This window comes from Pongo abelii, chromosome 19, assembly GCF_028885655.2.
Source record: "Pongo abelii isolate AG06213 chromosome 19, NHGRI_mPonAbe1-v2.0_pri, whole genome shotgun sequence".
NCBI lineage: Eukaryota > Metazoa > Chordata > Mammalia > Primates > Hominidae > Pongo > Pongo abelii.
Window position 1 is genome coordinate 78,369,638 of NC_072004.2, and position 10,545 is coordinate 78,380,182.

At 39.7% G+C, this 10,545-nt stretch overlaps 1 long non-coding RNA gene across 3 annotated transcripts in view; it reads left to right on the forward strand.

The window, feature by feature from the left end:
* LOC129051414 (uncharacterized) overlaps positions 1-9,215 on the forward strand; it is a 46,284-nt gene extending 37,069 nt beyond the window's left edge. For 2 of the 3 annotated variants that reach the window (XR_008515660.2, XR_008515658.2), the window contains 2 exons: positions 7,234-7,351; positions 7,906-8,075. This is a non-coding gene — a long non-coding RNA (uncharacterized LOC129051414). Of the gene's footprint in view, positions 1-7,233; positions 7,352-7,905; positions 8,076-8,755 lie in introns of those variants that run through there. The other variant, XR_008515659.2, reaches the window with a different exon arrangement.
* Positions 9,216-10,545: the final 1,330 nt, after the last annotated feature.

Here is a 10,545-nt window from a genome sequence, read left to right on the forward strand (position 1 = left end):
CCTGTAATCCCAGTACTTTGAGAGGCTAAGGTGGGAGGATTGTTTGAGGTTACGAGTTTTTTGTTTGTTTGTTTGTTTGTTTTGAGACGCAGTCTCGCTGTGTCACCCAGGCTGGAGTGCAGTGGTGCAGTCTCGGCTCACTGCAATCTCCGCCTCCCAGGTTCATCCCATTCTCCTGCCTCAGCCTCCCGAGTAGCTGGGACTACAGGTGCCCACCATGATGCCCGGCTAATTTTTTTTTGTATTTTTAGTATAGACGGGGTTTCACCGTGTTAGCCAGGATGGTCTCGATCTCCTGACCTTGTGATCCACCTGCCTCGGCCTCCCAAAGTGCTGGGATTACAGGCGTGAGCCAACACGCCTGGCCAAGGTTAGGAGTTTTAGAACAACCTGGGCAACATAGTGAGATCCCATCTCTATAATTTTTTTTTTTGAGATGGAGTTTCACTCTTGTTACCCAGGCTGGAGTGCAAAGGTGTGATCTTGGCTCACCACAACCTCCGCCTCCTGGGTTTAAGAGATTTTCCTGCCTCAGCCTCCCGAGTAGCTAGGATTACATGCATGTGCCACCACGCCTGGCTAATTTTGTATTTTTAGTAGAGATGGGGTTTCTCCATGTTGGTTAGGCTGGTCTCAATCTCCTGACCTCAAGTGATCTGCCCCCCTCAGCCTCCCAAAGTGCTGGGATTACAGGTGTGGGCCACCACACCCAGCCAAAAATTATTTTTAAAGAAAGAATTCCACCACATAATTTGAATGCATAAAAAATAATTAATTATAAAGCCCAGATGGAAAAACATAATAACTGAAATGAAGAATTCAAAAGATTAGTTTAACAGTATTCGACTCAGCAGAAGAGATTAATGAACTGGAAGATAGGTCAAGGGAAAATATCCAGATTGGAGCACAGAGGAAAAAGTATGGAATATAGAGAAAAGAGTGTAAGAAACATATGGGATATGAAGAAAGATCTTATATGATTGTCAATAAGGTACCAAAGGAGTGGAAATAAGGAATGTGGCAGGAGTCATATTTGAAGAGACAGTAGCCAAGAATTTCCCCAAACTAACAAGGCATTAACAAATTCAAGAAGCTCTATGAATTCAAAGCAAGATGAATACAAAGAAAACCATACCTAGTCAAACCGCAAAACCTAAACACAATATAAAAATGTTAAAATTAGTGAGATTTTAAGAAGGCATAATTTATCTTCAAATAGCAACGAAAGTTAGCAAAGACTGACAGCTAACTTGTCCAACAGAAATGATGGACACCAGGAGATGACGGAATGGCATCTTCAAAGAGTAGGAAAAAAATTACTGCAAACTGAGAATTCTATACCCAGCAAAATAATGGTGAAATGGAGAAGAGGTGGGGGGAGTTCTATACCTTTAAAAATAAAGATGAAATAGAGACATTTTCATAAAAATAAAAACCTAGAGTTTTCATTGTCAGCACACATGTACTAAAAGAAATCATAAAGGGAATTCTTCAGACAGAAGTAAAAGAAATCCCACCTAGAAGCCGAGAAATGCAAGAAGGAATAAAAAGCACCAGGAAACGGATGTCTAAAGTAATACTGATTGTTTAAAACAACAATAATAATGATGTCTTGTCATGTTTAAAATTCTCTTCCTATACTCTTTTATATAGCTGAATTAAACACCCATCATCACTCAAACACAGTATGTACATTCTTCTCTCTGTATTTTTAGCCTCTCTCTTGCCCATCATTTGAGGCCAAGTTATATCATAATACCTTCAGGAAGTATTCACTGACCACTCCTTCATTTATATCTCCTCTCCCACCTCTCTAACTCAGCACCATGTTGTCTGGGTCACTTATTTAGAACTTTAAGTTTTTGTTCTCTTTTTGTTTTTATTTCATGTTGTGTGTCTTGGTTTCTCAAATAGATTGTATATTTAATGTCCTTTCTATGTCTGCTGTAGGCTATCTATGTAGTATATGCTCAATAAATGTTTATGGGATAATTAAATTTGTTGAAGAATAAATTGGTAATGAGTGACTGACCTTGTTGTTTTCTAAGACAGAATCTTCCATCAATTTGTTAATTGTTATTCTGAGATTTGATAAAGGAAACTAATATAAATATAAATAAGAAAAGCTTTAATAAGGTCTTGGATGAAAAATCCATGAAGGACAGATTGGATGTTCATATTTCATCTTTAACCTTTTGAAATTGATTTGATTCCTCTTTAATAAAATCTTTCTTGGTATCCTTGTCAAATGTATAAGGCTGGTGAGAGTATATCACAGGTATGTCACTTATTTCATTCTAATATGAGTCATTGTACTATTCTGGATGTTAAAGAAATAAAAGACACAGCCCTTGAGCTTTCCAGAGAAAAAAATCTAACTGGAGGCTAAAACACACACCCATAAACCAACTTGAGGTAAAATCCAAAGAAACATTTTAGTAATGTCAAGAAATATGGTGTAGTGTAGACTAAAGCTGCAATAGATAAGGAAAAGAAAAAGAAAAAATGATTACACTTGGGATGTGTTTATTATAAGGAAGGCATCTGAAAAAAGGTAAATTTTTGCTTTAAAGATTAGATGGAAATATACAGAAAAGAAGGGGCATAGATTTTTCTAAGCAGTGAGAATTACATGCAATACACGGAGGCAAAATAGTAAGTTATTATACATTCAGGCATCTATAAATAGACAGGCTTGAGGAATCAAGGGAATGTATGAAGCTAGAGAGAGGTGGAGGAGCAGTTGATAGAAGACATCAAATATGTTTATTTTTGAACTAGTGTGGAATTCTCTTTCTCTTTTCAGTAGAAATAACCTTCACTGTCAACAGCCCAGTCAGACCCCTTAGCTGGTAGAATGACGATCACAACTTCCTAGGCTATTATTTGCAATAATTTCTACCATATGAGTGTAATGGGAAAAATACATTGCAAAGTGAATTACTTTTGAAATGTGTTGCATGCTGACATTTGGGAAATTAGATCCTGAACACAATGCATCCTGATTATTGAGGTGCCTTGCCACCGTGAAAAGATAAATACAGTCCAACCATTCAAAAAAAATCTGCATGTTAAATTAATTTAAAGTTCTGTCCTTCGGCAAGGTTCTTCTCAAAACTTTTGGTCACTATTCAGGCAAATAACCATGAGCAGACACTATCCCTGGCCTAGATAGCCTACATGGGTCTGAGGAGTCCAGAAGTGCCCTCGTTCAAACATAGCTCCATCTTATGAGGAATCCTGCTGTGCTCATTCTCCTATGTACTCGACTGCTCCAGTGCTAGAGGTGCCTGTGCTCAGCTGGCGTCCTTTCCATTTCCTGGGAGAAGCACAGCCATGCTCTCTTATGAAGAACAAACAATTCTTCACATCTCCATTCCCACTCAGCAAATTCCTCCGGCACCACCAACCCATCTCATCGTGAATGTGCATTTGCTTTCCTCCGTAAAGTTTCTGTATTGATGGGCTGCTGGGCTGAGCAACAGTAATTTCAGCAGTCCTGGCTCCACAAGCACAGGTCGGGAATGGGTTTGAAGAAAGCTCTTCTGAAGATACCACAAATTTTGCTGTTTTAAGCCAAGGCCTGCCTTGTTTACTGAACATGTCCAATTCGTGTGCTGAATAGAGCAATATAATGAGAGGAAGGGAAGATGGACAGGGAAATAATGGGACCTCACGTGCAGATTACAAACAGAACCTAGAAATTAACTGAGAATGCTAAAGAGGAAGAGGAATATGAAAGCAATAGTGAAGGGTCAATAATTTCCACATAAATCAGACCAGATGATTATTTTGATCATTAAATTGATTTAACCACAGCTTTATATACAATCAGAGTACATGGCTCTATATATAACAACAGCTCTTGGTTGTAGTCAGAGAGGACTGGGTTTGTTTGAGTCCTGGCTTATTGCTTACCTGATTAATGGTTTTGGTTATGCTACTTAACCTCTCTTAGCCTCTGTTTCTTGATTGCGGTAGATACTATTAGCCTAAAATGAGACGGCTAATAGTATCTACCACAATAACATTGTTGTGAGGATAAAAAAATATTAATTAGGATGCAGTATGAAAAAAATAAAAGTTAGCTATCATTATTTTTGAAATTTATGTAAGTCTAATTTCTCCAAAGCAAATTGGTTTATATTCACCAGGAGGAATGTCTAATTAAAAGAATCTTATTCTGAGTCTTTTGTGGCAGCAGATTACCACTATCTGATCTTTCTTTTACTTCTGTATTTTCATTGAGTTGGCTTACATGAAGCTGCACTTATAAATTTAAATACGCCTCCAATACCACTCGGCAGGTCTTCTTATAGAGAGCTAGATACATATTTAATAAACAGTTAATATAGTTTGCAACTTCCCCAAAGTAAATTAGGTGAAAAATCCCGAATGCCTGAATTTGGGGAAAAATTTACACATATAAATATGAATATATGTATTTATTTTTAATTTTTTTTTTTGAGATGGAGTCTTGCTCTGTTGCCCAGGCTGGAGTACAGTGGCGCAATCTCTGCTCACTGCAACTTCCACCTCCCCGGTTCAAGCAATTCTCCTGCCTCAGCCTCCCAAGTAGCTGGGACTACAGGCGCATGCCACCATGCCCAGATGATTTTTGTATTTTTAGTAGAGATGGGGTTTCACCATGTTGGCCAGGCTGGTCTTGAACTCCTACCCTCATGATCCACCTGTCTTGGCCTCCCAAAGTGCTGAGATTACAGGCGTGAGCCACCGTGCCCAGCCAAATATATTTATTATTGTTAGCCCTTGTTACAATGTTGCCATTTTATAAATCAGGAAACTGCGGCAGAGAGAGGTTAAATAGCTTGATCAAAGTTACATTGATTGCTGGGCACATCCTCTCCATCCTTTTCCAGGTGCCTTATACCTAAGTATTATCCAAAACTACCTCTTCATTTCAGCCTGCAAACCTCTTCCTATATTCCTTTTCTCAGTTAATGGCACCACCATACACCCAGCGATCCAAGCTAGAAATCTGCGAGCCATCCTAGACTTCTCCAGCTTCCTCATTCCTCATCACACTAAGTCCTACAGAGTTTTATCTATCAAATATTTATTGAATCTGACCTCCTCTTCTCCATTCTTATCACCACTGCTTTTCATTCAAGCTTCTATCATTTCTCACCCAAACTACTACAACTGTCTCCTCACTCATCTCTCTGATACTAGCCCTGCTGCCTTCACATCAGTCTTCTAAACAGCTTCCAGGATGATATGTCTAAAACACAAACTAATCATGTCAATCCCCAGTTTAAAAACCTTCCATGGTTCCCAATAGAGACTGTTTTTTGTTTGTTTGTTTCTTTGTTTTTGTTTGTTTTGTTTTGGTTTTGAGACAGAGTCTTGCTCTGTCGCCCAGGCTGGAGTGTAGTGGCGTGATCTCGGCTCACTGCAACTTCCGCCTCCTGGGTTCAAGCAATTCTCCTGCCTCAGCCTCCCGAGTAGCTGAGATTACAGGCGTGTACCACCACACGCAGCTAATTTTTGTATTTTTAGTAGAGACGGGGTTTCACCATATTAGCCAGACTGGTCTCGAACTCATGACCTCAAATGATCCAACCGCCTCAGCCTCCCAAAGTGCTGGGATTATAGGCATGAGCCACCACGCCTGGCTGACTGCTTTTAAAATAAAGCCCAGTCTTCCTAGTATGGCCCTTGTGATCCCAAAGAACACCTCTCTCTTAGTCCTAACAAAGTTTAATTAAAATGAAGTCTTTGTATGATTCTCCCCCCTTTTAGACTTTGGGCTCTTGAAAGGCAGAGACAAAGTCTTTTCATCTTTGTAATCTCAGTATCTACCAATGCCGATTAAAAATTGTTGAACCCAAATGAAATGATGACATTATATTTGAACTTAGTAGATCAGCTTACACTTTTAAAAACAGTTTTCAGTCAGGTGCAGTGGCTCATGTTTGTAATCCCAGGACTCTGGGAGGCTGAGGCAGGAGGATTGCTTGAAGCTAAGAGTTCAGGACAAGCCTGGGCAACATAGCAAGACCGACTCTAAAACAAAAATTGGCCAGGCATGATGGTGCATGCCTGTAGTCCCAGCTACTTGGAGGCTGAGGTGGGAGGATTGCTTAAGCCCAGGAGTTTGAGGCTGCAATGAACTATGATTGCACCTTACTGCACTCCAGCCTGGTGACAGAGTGAAACCCTGTCTCTAAAATAAATATATGCAAATGGTTTTTGTTTTCTGTTTTGTTTTTTCGAGACAGAGTCTGGCTCTGTTGCCCAGGCTGGAGAGCAGAGGTGCAACCTCGGCTCACTGCAACCTCTGCCTCCTCCTGCCTCAGCCTCCCAAGTAGCTGTGACTACAGGCATGCACCACCATGTCCAACTAATTTCTATATTTTAGTAGAGATGGATTTTCACCATATTGGCCAGGCTGGTCTCGAACTCGTGACCTCAAGTGATCTGCCCATCTCAGCCTCCCAAAATGACGGAATTACAGGCGTGAGCCACTGTGCCCGGCTGCAAATGGTGTTTAATACTTTTAAAAATTGAGATATAATTAACATAACATAAAATCCACCATTTTAGTATATTCAGTGGCTTTTGGTATATTCAGTTATATAACCATCACCACTATCTAATTCCAAAATGTTTTGTCACCCAAAAAAGAAATCCCTTACCCATTAACCGTCACTCTGCAGTCTCCCCTATTTCCTTGCCAGGATTTTCTGGATGGGTCAAGTCTAATCACATGAGTCCTTAAAAGTCCCAGCTGTGACATCAGAAGAAGAGTTAGAGAGATGGCGGTGTGAAAGGATTGGATGCCTGGTTGTTAGTTTTGAAATATGGGAGACTGTATCCAAGGACCAGAGAGAGGCCTCTGGGAGCTAAGAGAGAAGTCCTCAAATCTTTCACCTCCACCAAGCTGAAAGCTCTCAAGAAAACTGAGGCCTCAATCCTACAACTGCATGGAACTGAATCGTGCCAACACCTGAATGGGCAAGGAAGCCTCCAGCAAGGATCACAGTCCTACTGACACCTTGATTTTTAGCCCAATGAGACTCATACTAGATTCTGACCTACAGAATTATAAGATAATACATCTGTGTAGTTTTAAGCCACTAAGTTTGTGTTAATTTTTTATAGTAGCAGTAGAAAACTAATACAACATAGACTTCTATAATTTTCTTTTTTACAAAATAGTGTTATCTTGAAAATTGTTTTATATAACATGTCTTCTTCTTCTTCTTCCAGAGACTTGCTCTGTTGCCCAGGCTAGAGTGCACTGGTGCAATCTCGGCTCACTACAATCTCTGCCTCCCAGGTTCAAGCTATTCTCGTGCCTCAGCCTACCATGTAGCTGAGATTACAGGTGTGTGCCACAATGCCTGGCTATTTTTTTGTTGTTTTTTGTATTTTTAGTAGAGATGGAGTTTCACCAGGTTGGCCAGGCTGGTCTCGAACTCCTGACCTCAAGTGATCTGCCCACCTTGGCCTGCCAAACTGCTGGGATTACAGGCGTGAGCCACTGCACCCGGCCCCCTTATTCTTTTTGATGGCTGCATCATACTTTATTTAGATGGCAATTTAAAATACTATGTTTTATAGTAGCAATTACTACACAATTCATCTTCGGCTTAGTGGAGGGTAGCTTAATGGCATATTCCCAGATTACCCCTGGTTCACTTTCTTCTGCCGGTATGGAATATTTGCATCTGTGGTTACTCCATTGTCTGAAGTGGTGGAATCCTCTTTGGGATCTCCCCTCTTTGTGGCTTGCTATGGTCTGAATATTTGTGTTCCCCCAAAATTCCTATGTTGAAATCCTAACCCCCAAGGTGAGAGTATCAGGAGGTGGGGACTTTGGAAGGTGATTAGGTCATGAGGGCAGAGCCCTTGTGAATGGAATTCTTGCCCTTACAAAAGGCTCTAGAGAGGACCCTTACTTCTTCTACCATGTGAAGACACAGCAAGAAGTTTCCATCCTTGAACCAGACAACAAGCCCTCACCAGATGTAGAATCTGCTGGCACCTTGATTTTGGACTTCCCAGCCTCCAGATTAATGAGAAATACATTTCTGCTATTTATAATCTACCCGGTTTATAGTATTTTGTTATAGCAGCCTGAATGAACTAAGGTAGCACTTGTTGACAATAATGATAAACATCATATTGGTGCAGTGACACCAACACCAGACCACATAAACCCTAGGTTTTATTGGTAGAAATTGCAGTAAATGAACAGATGCATGAAATGATATTTATGAAGATTAGCAGATGAGGAATTTATTGCAGTCTTTGTTCCCTAGCAAACAGTATTACCAGTTTCTGCATTACGGTAAGTGGTGGCAAAAACTTTAGTTACATAGGATTAGTAGCCAAAGAAACACCTGCCACAGATTAGAGAAAGGCAGGTCAGGGGCAGGCAAAGTTTCAAAAGAAATGCACTAAGCCTTCGCTCCTAGAAATAACAGAAAGCGGGTAATGAGTAGGGAAAAGCAGATCTGGTAGGACATGGCAGCTGAGGGCTCATCCTGGCTGAGCAACATTTTTCATGAAGATGATCAGACTCAAAAACAAAACAAAAACAACTATTGAGCTAACAAGTTCAGCAAGGTTGGAAGATACAAAATTAGTGTACAAAAGCGATTGTATTTCTATGCACTACTGATGAAAAATCTGAAAACAAAATTAAGAAAACAGTCACCTAGAATAAAAAATAGAAAACATATAAATGGTCAATAAGCACATGAAAATATGTTCTCTTATTTACCAGAGATTGAAAGAAAATATGTTCAACATCATTTGGGAAATGCGAATCAAAACCACAAAGAAATACTACTTTATACCCGATAGGAGAGCTATAATCAAAAGGACAGAGAACATCAAGTGTTGGCGAGGATGTGGAGAAATTGGAAGTGTCATACATTGCTGATGGGAATGCAAACTTGTGCAGTTGCTTTGGAAAACAACTTGGCAGTGCCTCAAAAAGTTAAATACAGTTACCATATGTCCCAGCAATTCTAAGTATATACCCAAGAGAATTGAAAATGTATGTCCACAGAAAAACTTGGATGCAAATGTTCATAGTAGCATTATTTGTAATAGCCCCAAAGTGGAAACAACTCAAATGTCAGTCAACTGATAAATGAATAAATAAAATGTGATATAGATATATGGAATATTATACAGCCACACAAAGGAATGGAGTACTGACACATGTTACAATGCAGAGGAAACTCAAGAACATTATACGCAGTGAAAGAAGCCACACACAAAAAACCACATATTGAATCATTTTATTGATATTAAATGTCCAGCATAGGCAAAGCTATAGAGCTAGAATATACATTAGTAGTTGCCTAGGGGTAGGAGGCGGAAATGGGAAGTGACCATTAATGGGTAAAATGTTTCTTTTTGGGGTGATGAAAATGCTCTAAAATCTATTGTGGCAGCAGTTACACAGCTCTGTGAATATACTAAAAATCACTGAATTATATACTTTAAATGATTGTTCTTATGGTATGTGAATTACAATTCAATAAAATATTGTATGAAAAGACAAGACCAAACAAGACAAATTAAATGCAAAACTGGTCAGTTATACCTAAAAAACCAGGGAGTAGGTGGTAGGGGGAGAAAAATAAAACTATGCCTGCCTTCCTTTTCTGTCTTGAGTAGGGCTAAAATGGGGCTCTGATCAGGTTGGCAGGAATTATCCCTTCAAATAAGAGATAGTAGGAGTCAAGGAGGCAGAGAAAGAATTTTACATTTTCAGGTTCACTCCAAAACTCTGGCTTGGGCAAGTTTTTCCAGTTTGAGCTGCTAAGCTGCTCTTGGAAAGAGCTGTCTAGTTCTGCCTATTCTGATCAAGGTCTTGAAAGCATAAGTGAAAAGTGCTGGCACAAGTTTATCCCAGTCCAGGGCCTGACTTCGATGCCAAATTTAGCCTTTGGCAACTTCTTTCCATTGAGAGTCCCTGAGGACTTGTTTGACCTCCTTTTGGAAAGCTGCAAGGGAATTCACTCCTGGACTGTCGCCCAGCAAGTACGGAGTGGCTCAGCAGGCTGCCTAATCCTCTGTTAAGTGAAAGATAAAGTGCACCCAGGCACAGTCCATTGGAAGGCCAATTCCCTATATGTGGGATCTGGACTAGGAATTTGCCAGGTACATAAAGCTAATTCCCAACATTAAATATCATAATCAACTTGAGAGGAAATCTTTTGAAAATGTATTGTACATATTCCTGCCTTTTTGTACTTAGGCTGTTTTTCAACTGGTAATTAATAGATTACATGGCCACTATGGAAAAATTGGAAAGAATAGTACCATTCTCCTTCTCCAGAGTTAACCATTGCTAACAGTTTAATGTGTGTTCTTTTTTTGTTTTTTTGGTTTTTTTGGTTTTGAACCTTTAATGAGAAAAATATATATATTCTATTGAGCTCAAGAACACTGGTGTGTCATTGGGTCAAGGGTTAGGGATACACATGGCAGAATTAGGAAATGGTATACATCAACAAAAATACACACGGTTATAACAAGAAAAACTGGTGCCTGGCACAA